A 16,424-nucleotide genomic window follows, 5' to 3' on the forward strand; every position below is an offset into this window, starting at 1 on the left:
CGAAAATCACCAAATTAGATATTATATTATACTGAGTACCAATGAGCAATTACATCTACATCTACATCCATACTCCGCAAGCCACCTGACGGTGTGTGGCGGAGTGTACCCTGAGTACCTCTATCGGTTCTCCCTTCTATTCCAGTCTCGTATTGTACGAGGAAAGAAGGATTGTCGGTATGCTTCTGTGTGGGCTCTAATATCTCTAATTTTATCCTAATGGTCTCTTCGCGAGATATACGTAGGAGGGAGCAATATACTGCTTGACTCTTCGGTGAAGGTATGTTCTCGGAGCTTTAACAAAAGCCCGTACCGAACTACTGAGCGTCTCTACATCTACATCTACATCTACATGACTACTCTGCAATTCACATTTAAGTGCTTGGCAGAGGGTTCATCGAACCACAATCATACTATCTCTCTACTATTCCACTCCCGAACAGCGAGCGGGAAAAACGAACACCTAAACCTTTCTGTTCGAGCTCTGATTTCTCTTATTTTATTTTGATGATCATTCCTACCTATGTAGGTTGGGCTCAACAAAATATTTTCGCATTCGGAAGAGAAAGTTGGTGACTGAAATTTCGTAAAAAGGTCTCGCCGCGACGAAAAACGTCTATGCTGTAATGACTTCCATCGCAACTCGTGTATCATATCTGCCACACTCTCTCCCCTATAACGCGATAATACAAAACGAGCTGCCCTTCTTTGCACCCTCTCGATGTCCTCCGTCAATCCCACCTGGTAAGGATCCCACACCGCGCAGCAATATTCTAACAGAGGACGAACGAGTGTAGTGTAAGCTGTCTCTTTAGTGGACTTGTTGCATCTTCTAAGTGTCCTGCCAATGAAACGCAACCTTTGGCTCGCCTTCCCGACAATATTATCTATGTGGTCCTTCCAACTGAAGTTGTTTGTAATTTTAACACCCAGGTACTTAGTTGAATTGACAGCCTTGAGAATTGTACTATTTATCGAGTAATCGAATTCCAACGGATTTCTTTTGGAACTCATGTGGATCATCTCACACTTTTCGTTATTTAGCGTCAACTGCCACCTGACACACCATACAGCAATCTTTTCTAAATCGCTTTGCAGCTGATACTGGTCTTTGCCCGTATCAAGCGATTTGAGTTGATTCGCAACCCCTAAGGTATCTACTTCTAAGAAACTCATGCTAGCAGATGTTCGTGTTTCAAATTCTGGAATATTCCATTCGTCTTCCCTGGTGAAGGAATTTCGGAAAACTGCGTTCAATAACTCCGCTTTAGCGGCGCAGTCGTCGATAACAGTACCATCGGCACTGCGCAGCGAAGGTATTGACTGCGTCTTGCCGCTTGTGTACTTTACATACGACCAGAATTTCTTCGGATTTTCTACCACATTTCGAGACAATGTTTCGTTGTGGAACCTATTAAAGGCATCTCGCATCGAAGTACGTGCCAAATTTCGCGCGTCTGTAAATTTTAGCCCATCTTCAGGATTTCGCGTTCTTCTGAACTTCGCATGCTTTTTCCGTTGCCTCTGCAACAGCGTTCGGACCTTTTTTGTGTACCACGGGGGATCCGTTCCATCTCTTACCAATTTATGAGGTATGAATATCTCAATTGCTGTTGCTACTATATCTTTGAATTTGAGCCACATCTCGTCTACATTCGCATAGTCAGTTCGGAAGGAATGGAAATTGTCTTTTAGGAAGGCTTCTAGTGGCACTTTATCCGCTTTTTTAAATAAAATTATTTTGCGTTTGTTTCTGATGGATTTGGAAGAAATGGTATTGAGCCTAGCTACAATGACCTTGTGATTACTAATCCCTGTATCAGTCATGATGCTCTCTATCAGCTCTGGATTGTTTGTGGCCAAGAGGTCAAGTGTGTTTTCGCAACCATTTACAATTCGCGTGGGTTCGTGGACTAACTGCTCTAAATAATTTTCGGAGAATGCATTTAGGACAATCTCGGAAGACGTTTTGTGCCTACCACCGGTTTTGGACAAGTATTTTTGCCAACATACCGAGGGTAGGTTGAAGTCCCCACCAACTATAACCGTATGAGTGGGGTATTTATTTGTTACGAGACTCAAGCTTTCTCTGAACTGTTCGGCAACTGTATCATCGGAGTCTGAGGGTCGGTAGAAGGAGCCAATTATTAACTTAATTCGGCTGTTAAGTATAACCTCCACCCACACCCATTCGCACAGAGTATCTACTTCGACTTCACTACAAGATAAACCACTACTGACAGACACCAACACTCCACCACCAATTCTGCCTAATCTATCTTTCCTGAACACCGTCTGAGACTTGGTAAAAATTTCTGCAGAACTTATTTCAGGCTTTAGCCAGCTTTCTGTACCTATAACGATATCAGCTTCTGTGCTTTCTATTAGCGCTTGAAGCTCAGGGACTTTTCCAGCGCAACTACAACAGTTTACAACTATAATTCCGACTGTTCCTTGATCCAAGCACGTCCTGTAATTGCCAAGCATCCTTTGACATTGCAGCCCATCCCGCACTTTCCCGAGACCTTCTAACCTAAAAAACCGCCCAGTCCACGCCACACAGCCTCCGCTACCCGTTTAGCCGCCAGCTGAGTGTAGTGAACTCCTGACCTATTCAGCGGAACCCGAAACCCCACCACCCTATGGCGCAAGTCAAGGAATCTGCAGCCAATACGGTCGCAAAACCGTCTGAGCCTCTGATTCAGACCCTCCACCCGGCTCTGCACCAAAGGTCCGCAGTCGGTTCTGTCAACGATGCTGCAGATGGTGAGCTCTGCCTTCATCTCGTAAGCAAGACCGGCAGCCTTCACCAAATCAGATAGCCGCTGGAATCCAGAGAGAATTTCCTCAGATCCAAAGCGACACACGTCATTAGTGCCGACATGTGCCACCACCTGCAGCTGGCTGCAGCCTGTGCTCTTCATGGCATCCGGAAGGACCCTTTCCACATCAGGAATGACTCCTCCCGGAATGCACACGGAGTGCACACTGGATTTCTTCCCCTCCTTAGCCGCCATATCCCTGCAGAGTCTTCCACTGGAGTTTATCTATCATCTCCGTAACGCTTTCGCAATTACTAAATGATCCTGTAACGAAGCGCGCTGCTCTCCGTTGGATCAACCCTATCTGGTGCGGATCCCACACTGCTGAGCAGTATTCAAGCAGTGGGCGAACAAGCGTACTGTAACCTACTTCCTTTGTTGTCGGATTGCATTTCCTTAGGATTCTTCCAATGAATCTCAGTCTGGCATCTGCTTTACCGACGATCAAATTTATATGATCATTCCATTTTAAATCACTCCTAATGCGTACTCCCAGATAATTTATGGAATTAACTGCTTCCAGTTGCTGAACTGCTATTTTGTAGCTAAATGATAAGGGACCTATCTTTCTATGTATTCGCATCACATTACACTTCTCTACATTGAGATTCAATTGCCATTCCGTGCACCATGCGTCAATTCGCTGCAGATCCTCCTGCATTTCAGTACAATTTTCCATTGTTGCAACCTTTCGATACACCACAGCATCATCTGCAAAAAGCCTCAGTGAACTTCCGATGTCATCCACCAGGTAATTTATGTATATTGTGAATAGCAACGGTCCTATGACACTCCCCTGCGGCACACCTGAAATCACTCTCACTTCGGAAGACTTCTCTCCATTGAGAATAACATGCTGCGTTCTGTTATCTAGGAACTCCTCAATCCAATCACGCAATTGATCTGATAGTCCGTATGCTCTTACTTTGTTCATTAAACGACTGTGGGGAACTGTGTCAAACGCCTTACGGAAGTCAAGAAACACGGCATCTACCTGTGAAACCGTGTCTAAGGCCCTCTGTGTCTCGTGGACGAATAGCGCGAGCTAGGTTTCACACGACCGTCTTTTTCGAAACCCATGCTGATTCCTACAGAGTAGATTTCTAGTCTCCAGAAAAGACATTATACTCGAACATAATACGTGTTCCAAAATTCTACAACTGATCGACGTTCGAGATATAGGTCTATAGTTCTGCACATCTGTTCGACGTCCCTTCTGGAAAACGGGGATGACCTGTGCCCTTTTCCAATCCTTTGGAACGCTTCGCTCTTCTAGAGACCTACGGTACACCTCTACAAGAAGGGGGGCAAGTTCCTTCGCGTACTCTGTGTAAAATCGAACTGGTATCCCATCAGGACCAGCGGCCTTTCCTCTTTTGAGCGATTTTAATTGTTTCTCTATCCCTCTGTTGTCTATTTCGATATCTACCATTTTGGCGACTGTGCGACAATCTAGAGAAGAAAGCACAGTGCAGTCTTCCTCTGTGAAACAGCTTTGGAAGAAGACATTTAGTATTTCGGCCTTTAGTCTGTCATCCTCTGTTACAGTACCATTTTGGTCACAGAGTGTCTGGACATTTTGTTTTGATCCACCTACCGCTTTGACATAGGACCAAAATTTCTTAGGATTTTCTGCCAAATCAGTAGATAGAACTTTACTTTCGAATTCATTGAAAGCCTCTCGCATAGCCCTCCTCACACTACATTTCGCTTCGTTTAATTTTTGTTTGTGTGCAAGGCTTTGGCTATGTTTATGTTTGCTGTGAAGTTCCCTTTGCTTCCGCAGCAGTTTTCTAACTCGGTTGTTGTACCACGGTGGCTCTTTTCCATCTCTTACGATCTTGCTTGGCACATACTCAACTAACGCATATTGTACGATGGTTTTGAACTTTGTCCACTGATCCTCAACACTATCTGTACTTGAGACAAAACTTTTGTGTTGAGCCATCAAGTACTCTGAAATCTGCTTTTTGTCACTTTTGCTAATCAGAAAAATCTTCCTACCTTTTTTAATATTTCTATTTACGGCTGAAATCATCGATGCAGCAACCGCTTTATGATCGCTGATTCCCTGTTCTGCACTAACTGATTCAAATAGTTCGGGTCTGTTTGTCACCAGAAGGTCTAATATGTTATCGCCACGTGTCGGTTCTCTGTTTAACTGCTCAAGGTAGTTTTCAGATAAAGCACATAAAAATATTTCACTGGATTCTTTGTCCCTGCCACCCGTTATGAACGTTTGAGTCTCCCAGTCTATATCCGGCAAATTAAAATCTCCACCCAGAACTATAACATGGTGGGGAAATCTACTCGAAATATTTTCCAAATTATTCTTCAGGTGCTGATCCACAACAGCTGCTGAGCCCGGGGGCCTATAGAGACATCCAATTACCATGTCTGAGACTGCTTTAACCGTGACCTTCACCCAAATCATTTCACAATTCGAATCTCCGTCAATTTCCTTCGATACTATTGCACTTCTTATCGCTATAAACACGCCATTTAGTAATGGTGGGGATTAGGCTGAAGCTTAAGAAAATCGTCAGGGTCAATGATAAGTGAAGTTTGATCGTGAAGTATTGAAAAATGTTGATAATGTTTCGAAATTCTCTGATGGTTTAGATGTTCCGATAAGGAATACCACAACTTGTAGTACAGGTGAATAGGAATGAACTTCTTCAAATAGGGGAAAACCGAAGTTGTACAGACTAGTACAGGTAAAACAAGGATGAAATAAAGAAATTATCAGCAATAGAAGAAATACGTCAATAGATCTACGAATGAAGGCATGTTGGAAGTGTCCAGAAATATATATAAATACAATAATATGTGTCACTTAGGACCGAAATCAGTAGCAACAGCAGGGAGGTAAAGTGAAGTGGTTGCAAAAAAAACTGTGAAGAAATCATCGAAATGGTCGTCAGAAAGACAGATGCAGTAAATACGAGGGTAATCCCAAAAGTAAGGTCTATTTTTTATAAGCACATAGACCTGTTTATTTCTACAATGGTTTACATCAGTTTACAGCTTGAACATTTAGCTATTTTTCGACATAATCATCATTTCTGTCGATGCGTTTTTGTAGACGCTGTGGCTGTTTTTGTATGCCCATGTCATACCAGCTCGCCGCCATGCTGTTCAGAAAATTATGAACCGCTTCTTTCACCTCGTCGTTGGAGCTGAGTCGCTGGGACCACAATTAACCCTGACAGGTACTGTGAGTCTCTGAAAAAACTCGAACGAGCAATTCAGAACCGCAGAGGAGGAATGTTGAGCAAGGGCGTACACATTCACCGTGACAGGGGTCGCCCACACATAGCTCGGCAAACCGTTGCTCTACTGCAAGTTTCAGTGGAACATAATCACCCACCCACCCTATAGTCCTGACTTGGCGCCAAGTGACTGACTATCAGCTGTTCCCTAGGTTAAAAGAACATTTGGCCGGAAAGCGATTCAGCTCCGGCGACGAGGTGAAAGAAGAGGTTCATAACTTTCTGAACAGCATGGCTGCGAGCTGGTATGACATGGACATACAAAAACTGCCACAAATTCTACAAAAATGCATTGACAGAAATGGTGATTATGTCGACAAGTAGCAAAATGTTCAAGCTGTAAACTGATGTAAACCATTGTAGAAATCAACAGGTCTATGTACTTATAAAAAACTAAGAGACCTTACTTTTGGGATTACCCTGGTATTAAGCTCGAAATAACTTTTCGTGGGATTGAAAACAACAGTGGCAACATTAAGAATGCAAAGGGAATTCTTCTGTCACATACTATATAAAAATGAGCGACAAGGAGAGAGCACTCTGAGGCTCCTACGAAAGGGAGGAACTGTCTCACAACGTGATAGAATATGAAGAGGTTGTCTGAAAACTTAAGGAATTCATTGTCCTTCATAATTTTACACAACGCTCAAAGGCTTACGATGAAGAAAAGCAGAAGGAATTTGTAAAACTCGAGTGGAATTTTTAATATCTATCGGGAATTAGAAACCGAGCGGTTATTCGAATGAGTGTTTTGATCTGGTAAGAATGGAGACACGCCACAGTACATTCGGAAGAATATCCCTCACACCGTCCCGAACATAGGAAGTGCGCATGAAGACGAAAACTATCGCAGTCAGGTTGGTTGCGGCGTGCATCTGCATCGTTGATCAGAATGATTTACGGAATAATGAAAAAGAATATTTTGGATGTGTCAGATTGTCAGTTTTGCTTTAGAAATGGAAGAGACGGCAGAGAAGTAGGTCTCAGATTGAGCTTCATAATCAGAGCGAGTCTTAAGAAAAACAAGGCACTTCACAGCAGCTATAAAAATCGTTAACTGTCCGAAATCTCAGAAAAACAGGTGTAGTTTATAGAAAATGACGAAAAATACGCAATACGTAAAGGAACCAATATAGAACGATAAGAATGGAAGACCAAGTGAAATGTACTACAGTTAAAAGGAGAGAATAGGCTCTACTTAAACAATAATAGGATTCTGAGACACTAAGCTTAGTTACCATTGTTAGTCGAGATTTTCGTCAGTCAGGTGACTATTGATTCTTCCTGCTCCCTTCCCTACAGTAAAAATTCATTATTAAACACAATTGCCGGCTCTTACTTCTATTCTTGGCACATTTCGTCCACTTATGGCTACTTCTCAAGTACCTTACAGCAGCAAACATAAAGAAAAATATAATCGTAAACACACAAATAAATATAAAAAGAAGAGAAACAAACATTGCATTCTACAGGTTCGAAATACAACAACAAAAGTGAAAAACAAACACAATACAATGCATAACACATATAGCCCACATATGACAGTAGTGCAATTTTGTGTGAGTTAGGGTAATGTGTAACGAAACGTTACGAGAAGTGACGAGGAATATAATAAATTTGGGGCCAAAAAATCGAGTTTTCGAAACTATTATTTTCTTAATCTTCTGAGTTTAATTTATTTTGTGTGTGAGTTTAATGGTGATAGCAACATTATAAACGACTTCAAAACATTAAACTCACTATGGTCGACATAATCGTCCTGAGTGAATTCAGCAGCTGTATTTGAGTAGATATTTAAGATAATTCTCATTTATTGTTCCGTCTCAGTTGCACATATCTTTTATTCGATTACACGTTCAATCAAACTGGATTACATTCAGATCTAAAAAAAGTAAAATCAAATATTTACCATATAATATTTTACAGCAGTCGAAAAGAAGAGTAATGTACTTAAATTGTAACAGCAATCCGTGTTGTCTACTCAGCACAACGTATCACAGTACTGCATTTAGCAACTGCGGTCAATGTTTTAAATAGATCGAAGTTCGAGGTAGAGGGGAGAAAGGGGGAACGGAGATGGAAAGAGATTGATTGGAGGAGGGGAAAGGAAGCAGGGAGGGATGTCATAGGTTTACCTAGAGAGGTCGTGTTAAAATTATAGAACCTATAATTATGAAAAAATTCTCATTGAAACACTAATAGTGTAGAACAATGGGTACGTATAATGACAACGGTATAAGACAGTGAAATTTAAAATGAACCTAGGGGGTATTGAGAGCGGACAAAGAAGGCAAGGGAGGGGGAGGGGTGAGGGGGTGAGTAGTGGCAGGAATGCTATGGGTTCATTAAAAGAGGGTCTTACACTGAAGTTCCAAAAAGTCAATAATTTTAAGATTTCCGGTAATATACCGTAAAGGGTTCGTAAAACTTTAAAAGAGGATTGAAATAGTAGATTTTCAAACTGGAAGTAGAGGAGCAAGTACTGAATAGGCCTCTGAAGATATTCAAGTTGGGTGGTGTTGTTGATCACACGTGCGCTGGAGTGAGGTGGGCGGTTGGAATAGGCTTTCAAAGTTTCTAAATTAACAATACTGTTTTTTTATTATATTTTTCGTTAAAATACAGCTCCTTTTCTTTAGACATACACAGTGTTAGATCTCCAATTTAATATCTAGGGCTGTAATGATTTTTTAAATAAGAGTTTACATGTCATCTCGTAGAATCGGGTGTACTGCCGGTGGCACGGAAGACGCGGACCACCAGCAGTACACCCGATTCTACGAGATGACAACAAATCGCCGGGAAATTCTTAGAAATTAAGAGTTTACATTTTTGGTTACATCCTCCTTTGAGGGGAAGTGATCATGAACGCTACATGCAACTGAAATTGAGGGGACCTCCAAAACCATAAAAAATGCAAACATCCGCAAGGCATGTTTCTACCACGTTTTTATTATCTCACTTTCCTGTCTGTCTGTGTGGTACAAATTTTGCAGTTGATTTTAAACTAACTTACCGATGAGCTAGAGAACTGAAATTTTTTATGACAATAATAACTAAACAGACTGATATGTTATTGATTGGTACATATAAAATAGCCAAGTGTAACATAACATCTGCTGAAAAGACAAAAAAATGGTTCAAATGGCTCTGACCACTAAAAGACTTAACATCTGAGGTCATCAGTCCCCTAGAACTTAGAACTATTTAAATCTAACCAACGTAAGGGCATCACACATATCCATGCCCGAGGCAGGATTCGAACCTGAGACCGTAGCGGTCTGGCGGTTCCAGACTGAAGCGCCTAGAACCGTTCGGCCACACCGGCCGGCGTGAAAAGACACAAAACGGACTTGGAGTTCAACTCTTCTATGATATCATGAATATGTTTAACATGCACTGAAAAATTTCATTCGTACAACACCAGAAAACAATTATATAATCCATAATGTATATTAATATACCAAGTTTTTGAAAGAGACTAAAATGTATAAAATAATTTCTTACAGTTTAACGCAGGTTGATAACGTAGAACATATGGCATTGGAGATTTTTGGTAACGATACCATCCGTCGACATTTGCGCAGCAAGTAGGACTTCTCGTAGCTGCTCGCCGAGTCACAAGAACGTGCACCGTAACCGCTGGTAACGTTGTAGCGTGGCGGGAAGGGGGGGGGGGGGAATGCAACTTCGGTTTGAGCGGTATTCTTGGAGTGTGGCCAGCCACTTTTAAACGTCCCCTTTAAAAATTTATACAGGACTGTGCTTAAACTGACACACAATATTTTTAGCGCAACGCAATCTGACTTTCAAAAATCCCTACGAAAGAATGGCCCTGACTAACATTAACCTATACGTTTCACAAATCACTTACCTCACAAAAATCTTCGTTACTCAAGCTACTGCAATACAGCGAGCGCCACTACTGCCAGCTAAATAAAAGATTCAAACTACTGAAGGCGCTAACTACTGATAGGCATAGTTAGCAAATGAAGGATTTTAATAGAGAACAAACAATGTATTTCTCTCACTAGTCATAATATACACTCCTGGAAAAGAAAAAGAACACATTGACACCGGTGTGTCAGACCCACCATACTTGCTCCGGACACTGCGAGAGGGCTGTACAAGCAATGATCACACGCACGCCACAGCGGACACACCAGGAACCGCGGTGTTGGCCGTCGAATGGCGCTAGCTGCGCAGCATTTGTGCACCGCCGCCGTCAGTGTCAGCCAGTTTGCCGTAGCATACGTAGCTCCATCGCAGTTTTTAACACTGGTAGCATGCCGCGACAGCGTGAATGTGAACCGTATGTGCAGCTGACGGACTTTGAGCGAGGGCGTATAGTGGGCATGCGGGAGGCCGGGTGGACGAACCGCCGTATTGCTCAACACGTGGAGCGTGAGGTCTCCACAGTACATCGATGTTGTCGCCAGTGGTCGGCGGAAGGTGCACGTGCCCGTCGACCTGGAACCGGACGGCAGCGACGCACGGATGCACGCCAAGACCGTAGGATCCTACGCAGTGCTTAGGGGACCGCACCGCCACTTCCCAGCAAATTAGGGACACTGTTGCTCCTGGGGTATCGGCGAGGAGCATCATTCGCAACCGTCTCCATGAAGCTGGGCTACGGTCCCACACACCGTTAGGCCGTCTTCCGCTCACGCCCCAACATCGTGCAGCCCGCCTCCAGTGGTGTCGCGACAGGCGTGAATGGAGGGACGAATGGAGACGTGTCGTCTTCAGCTATGAGAGTCGCTTCTGCCTTGGTGCCAATGATGGTCGTATGCGTGTTTGGCGCCGTGCAGGTGAGCGCCACAATCAGGACTGCATACGACAGAGGCACACAGAGCCAACACCCGGCATCATGGTGTGGGGAGCGATCTCCTACACTGGCCGTACACCTCTGGTGATCGTCGAGGAGACACTGAATAGTGCACGGTACATCCAAACCGTCATCGAACCCATCGTCTACCATTCCTAGACCGGCAAGGGAAGTTGCTGTTCCAACAGGACAATGCACGTCCGCATGTATCCCGTGCCACCCAACGTGCTCTAGAAGGTGTAAGTCAACTACCCTGCCAGCAAGATCTCCGGATCTGTCCCCCATTGAGCATGTTTGGGACTGGATGAAGCGTCATCTCACGCGATCTGCACGTCCAGCACGAACGCTGGTCCAACTGAGGCGCCAGGTGGAAATGACATGGCAAGCCGTTCCACAGGACTACATCCAGCATCTCTACGATCGTCTCCGTGGGAGAATAGCAGCCTGCATTGCTGTGAAAGATTGATATACACTGTACTAGTGCCGACATTGTGCATGCTCTGTTGCCTGTGTCTATGTGCCTGTGGTTCTGTCAGTGTGATCATGTGATGTATCTGACCCCAGGAATGTGTCAATAAAGTTTCCCCTTCCTGGGACAATGAATTCACAGTGTTCTTATTTCAGTTTCCAGGAGTGTATATAGCAGTTCATGACACCAATTCTTACAAATTTCAAAACTCCGCCATCTCTCTCCCCACGTCCACCACTGCTGGCGGCTCACTTCCAACTGCGCAACGCTACGGGCTGTTAGCATCCAGCTGCCGCTGTCCAACACTACAATGGCAGACAACAATGCAAACCAGCCACAGACTGCACACGGCACAGCCAGTGATTTTTATACAGAGCGCTACGTGGCGGCGGCGTTACCAATAAAAAAACCTAAACAGCCTACTTACATAGCCCCCATGCTCACCACAAAAAAATTACAATTTTTTTTGGGCAGTGGCCAATACAGATTTGAAAATTTTTTTCATAATTACAATGATAAAGGAATGAAATGCACACACTTATCGATACAATGTTGGTCAAAAGCTAAAATTTTCTCACAGTCCATAAAGACAGTCCTGATCATTCATCAAAGTAAAATTGCAGTGTCTTTCTCAAAGTCTGAGTAGTAATAGAAAATGCACATGGAAGTAGCGGATTTCCATGCAGTCTTGAAGAAGTAGTGTTGTCCTTCCAATGGAAAGACAGTGCTGACTCTTGACATGCAGACAGGTAATGGGCCACAACAGAGCAAACCCACACCAGAGTCTGTCGAAGTTTTGAAGAATATTGGTAGGTAGGTCATCACAGAGTAGACCCCTTGTAGTCCTGGTAGAGATTACGGTATTGGTGGGCCACCAGAGTTGCAACCCACTGTAGACCTTGTAGAAATAATGGTATTGGTGGGTCATCAAAGGTGTAGACCCACTGTAGTCCTTGTAGAGATGGCTGGCAGCCATCTGTTTGACTGTGCAGGCGCACAATCACCATTGAAGAGTCTTGCGGATAATATAGCAAGTCCATAACCACCACTTATGCACTCACACAGTTTTTGGAACTGTCCTTACAACCAGCAATGCTGTCATCCAGTCCTTTACTGAATTATTAACACACATGCAAACACTATCAGTCCCTACTTCTCACATATTGTCCATATACTATGAGCAACAGAAACGTGTGGAGTGAAATGTAATTTACAAGTTACTTAATTTGATGAACTGGTGTCAATTACAATTTTATAACATGAAAATACAATAACAAAGGTACAAAATACATCTTTAAATAACATAACAATACAGAGAACATTTGCAGTAGTACAGGCTTTACAAAAGAATCGAAATAACAAATTCATTGGTGTTGCAAAAATTATGACATAAGTACATACATAAAAGATCAGAATAATTATTGAAACATCAACTCACACATTAGCATTAAAATAAAACAGAATAAATAATGTCTAAACATCAGAAAAATTCTACAATGTAAATATTATTAGCTAAACACATAAAGACAGGAAGAACACAAATATACAAGAGTACACAAACACATAGCGGATTAATAGAAAGGGAAAGGACAGGGTTTGTTTTACTGCAATATCTTGCAAACAAAACTTTCTTTACTTCTTGGAGATCTCCATTCGTTCTTCATTATTTCCAAAAAGTCCTATCTATACCTGCTTTCTGTACTTTTCTCATATAACCTCTCAGTGCATTTCTTCAAATTCGTCGCAACTCATTCTCTTATACAGGCTACCCCCTCTTAAGCTAACTTAAATCTAATGAGCTCAGATGCTTAACTAAGGGATGAGGCAATGCAGCAGATCAAAACAATTAATACAAACAGCAATGAAAAAAAGTGCAGGTAAGCAAAGCAAGCAACAATAAATGTAATAACTTATATCTAAACATGACAAGCCCACAAGCAGAAAAAATAGTACACTGAAGACAACAACGCAGATAAGGGAAATGTATATTCACATCTTAATGTCTATGCAATTAAAGTGGTGCACCACAAAAATTTATTGTAAAAAAATATTACCATGTACTTGAAAAGACAATTCTGTATGCAATTTCTGTGAAGGGAAATGTCTTTTTGTGCTACTTCGTTTTTTTTTTTAAGTACATCATAAAGTTATTATTTACTGGATCTGTAGGCATAAAATACTTATATTAGTACATCCATAAAATTTATTTTAACCAATGCTTCAGTGCAGTTAGAAACTAGATATTAAACAAAATGAGTAAATAAATGCATAAAGCAAGCCACATGGCATTTCTCTCAACTGGCAGGACAATAGCCATGAAATGTTTCTCATCGTTTCATTAGGCATTTTAGTAAATATCATAAATTAAGAGCTCCACAGTGTAATCATATGTTTTCAAGTTTGGGCGTGTAGCATTTGCGATGCTTTCTACAAAGGAATCTGAATAGCGAGTATAATGGCCTCTTTTTCTTTTCTCCACCTGTGCCTCTGACAGGCACACACTAATAGCTTTCTTTTGTCAGGTGGTTGTCGCGCAGCTGGGTGCCCACGACGCATTACGTGCAGGTGGTCACTTAACTGTCTTATCGAAATATTTACGACACCAGTTTCCGCTACAGTGGCAGTCTCATATAAAAAAAAAATTCACAGGTCAAGAATTTGCGTTACAAATCTGTAGAAATAAAATCATTTAAATATAATTGTGTCCAAAAAATTTTCGCCAGCATAGTGATACATTCACGCATATACACTCATTTCATAACTCTTAAAGTACGATTCTCGGTTTCCAACATCCTTTTTCACAAATCAGAGTACCTAACCACTACTCATTATTTCTTACCTTATTACACATATATATATATATATATATATATATATATATATATATTCGTCGACACTTCTTCAATATTTCATCATAACAGATACGTAGCATAACCAAATAACTAATATAGCATCAGCTTATTGACCATAAACATACCACAACAGCATAATACACATAGTTATCGTAATAATAACATCATAACACCTCAGTCAAATCTCAAAATCGTCGTAACTTCCTCCAATAATTTCAAAACCTAAAAAAAAAAAAATTCTCTGCTCATGTCAAAAGTGTCATCTGCCTCAAACGTACTTTAAAAATCGTGATCCCATACCAAATATGTCATTCAAAGCTCTCATAGTGTTACAATGGTTCTGAAAAAATATGAATAGTTCACAAAGTACATACAAAATACAGTTTCATAAGTGTGAAGTTATCCAACTGTGTAGTTGCGTAAACATCTGTCACTGTCATGATCAGATAGCTTTGTAATTCTGTGTTAGAGAAATATGGTACCGATGTGTAAAGTTGTATAAGCAAATACCATATTAGCTATGGCTCCTTGTGCTTGCCAAACACATGGTACACAGAGTAAGCGTGTACCCCCCTGAGGAATAATGTAATTATATCCTCAGGTGTTACAGATTACAGCAATGGAATGAAATGTGTCACGGAAAACTTTCTTTGTAATTCAAATATGTTGAAAAATAAATAGTTTATTGCGTGTCCTGTAGCGCTAAATGTGCGTCTTGCTGTAAGACAATCTCTGTGGAATTGTCGTAGTTATTGTCCTCCGAAAGCTAAGTTCTGCAGAAGTCAATGTACTTACCTCATGATAAACGAAATTGAAATGCTTTGCGTATAAATAGTTATTACGCTTATTGCCGTGATGAAGAAAGTACTGTGCTGTAACGTATTGATGTGCTATGGAAAAGGCTGTCTCATTGTAGCTATACCACAAAGTTACTACTAAAACATGTTTTCCTTTCCAGAAGAATTCAGAAAAACTGTGCAGATATAAAACAGATACACCGCAAAAGCAACATTGTAAATCGTGTCACATATTAGTAGTGTCGTGATGTAATCGTGTAGCTATCAGAGAAACCAAATGCTAAGTCATCTTTAATTTCACTGAATGTACTTCAAATTAAGAATGTATTTTCAAGTAAAGCAAAATGTTGCATTAAAATCTCGTTAGCAGTACCAGTATATGTCCTAAGTATGTAAGCCTGATAGTCGTTACGTAATTTGTGCAAGTAACAAACAAGAATGTACAAATACAACACTGTGTCGTCTGTTCACTATAACAATGCATTCGTAATTTCTGTTGAAAAATGTTCCCTAGGTTCTAGACTGGATATATAACTTCAAACATTGTTGCATGTTAACAATTTCTTAAGTCTGAAAAAGCATACTAGAAATGTGAAGTGAAACGTTTTATGGCAAAGACAAAGTTAAAAAGCAGATTATATTTCAATAAACGGTTTTACATGTGAAATGTAGTGCAATCCTTTACTCTTCCTAGTGCGCAGAGTTTCAACTTCAAAACAATTATCATGTTGTATACGTCGGTAAGGAATGCTAAAATTTTTCTCAAGGTTAGCGTCTATGTTATTTTTCTCTGAGCCAGCCGGCGCACGTGGCTGCCTGCGGTGCGAGTCATTGTCTGTTTCTTTGTTGGCGCGCGTCGTTATTGGGATTAGGAGACCAACTGCTACAAATTCTCCTTGTCGAGAGTACCCTGCTCTGTTTGAATCCCGCCAGTTCTGATGAAATTCAGGTCTGTCGTTATGATTATAGCGTCTGTCGTCATGTCGGTAGTTCCTGTAGTTTCTTTCTTGTCGGTTACGTGGTGAATTTCTCCATGAACCGTAACTACTCGCTGCACCGTTGCGTCTGAAGTTATTCTGTCTCCCTTGATAATAATTGCTTTTGTTCCCATATTGTCTGTTTCTATGGCTATTTCTGTCATATTCGTTACTACAGAAATGCGATCTTTCTCTGTAACTATTACTACTCTGCCAACGGTTGTCATACGGGTGGTGTCTGTTTTGGTCACGATTTGTGTTGTGAGAATAGCCTTGTCGTGTCCAGTTATTATTTCTTTCATCGCGGAATTGCGACAGATGTGACCTGTAATTGTTGTGTTCCTGTTTTCGCGTTCCGCGATTGTCAGTGTCAATTTCTAATTCTTGTAAGAGTCCCTGAAAAGCTT

Source organism: Schistocerca gregaria, chromosome 1, assembly GCF_023897955.1.
Source record: "Schistocerca gregaria isolate iqSchGreg1 chromosome 1, iqSchGreg1.2, whole genome shotgun sequence".
Lineage (NCBI taxonomy): Eukaryota > Metazoa > Arthropoda > Insecta > Orthoptera > Acrididae > Schistocerca > Schistocerca gregaria.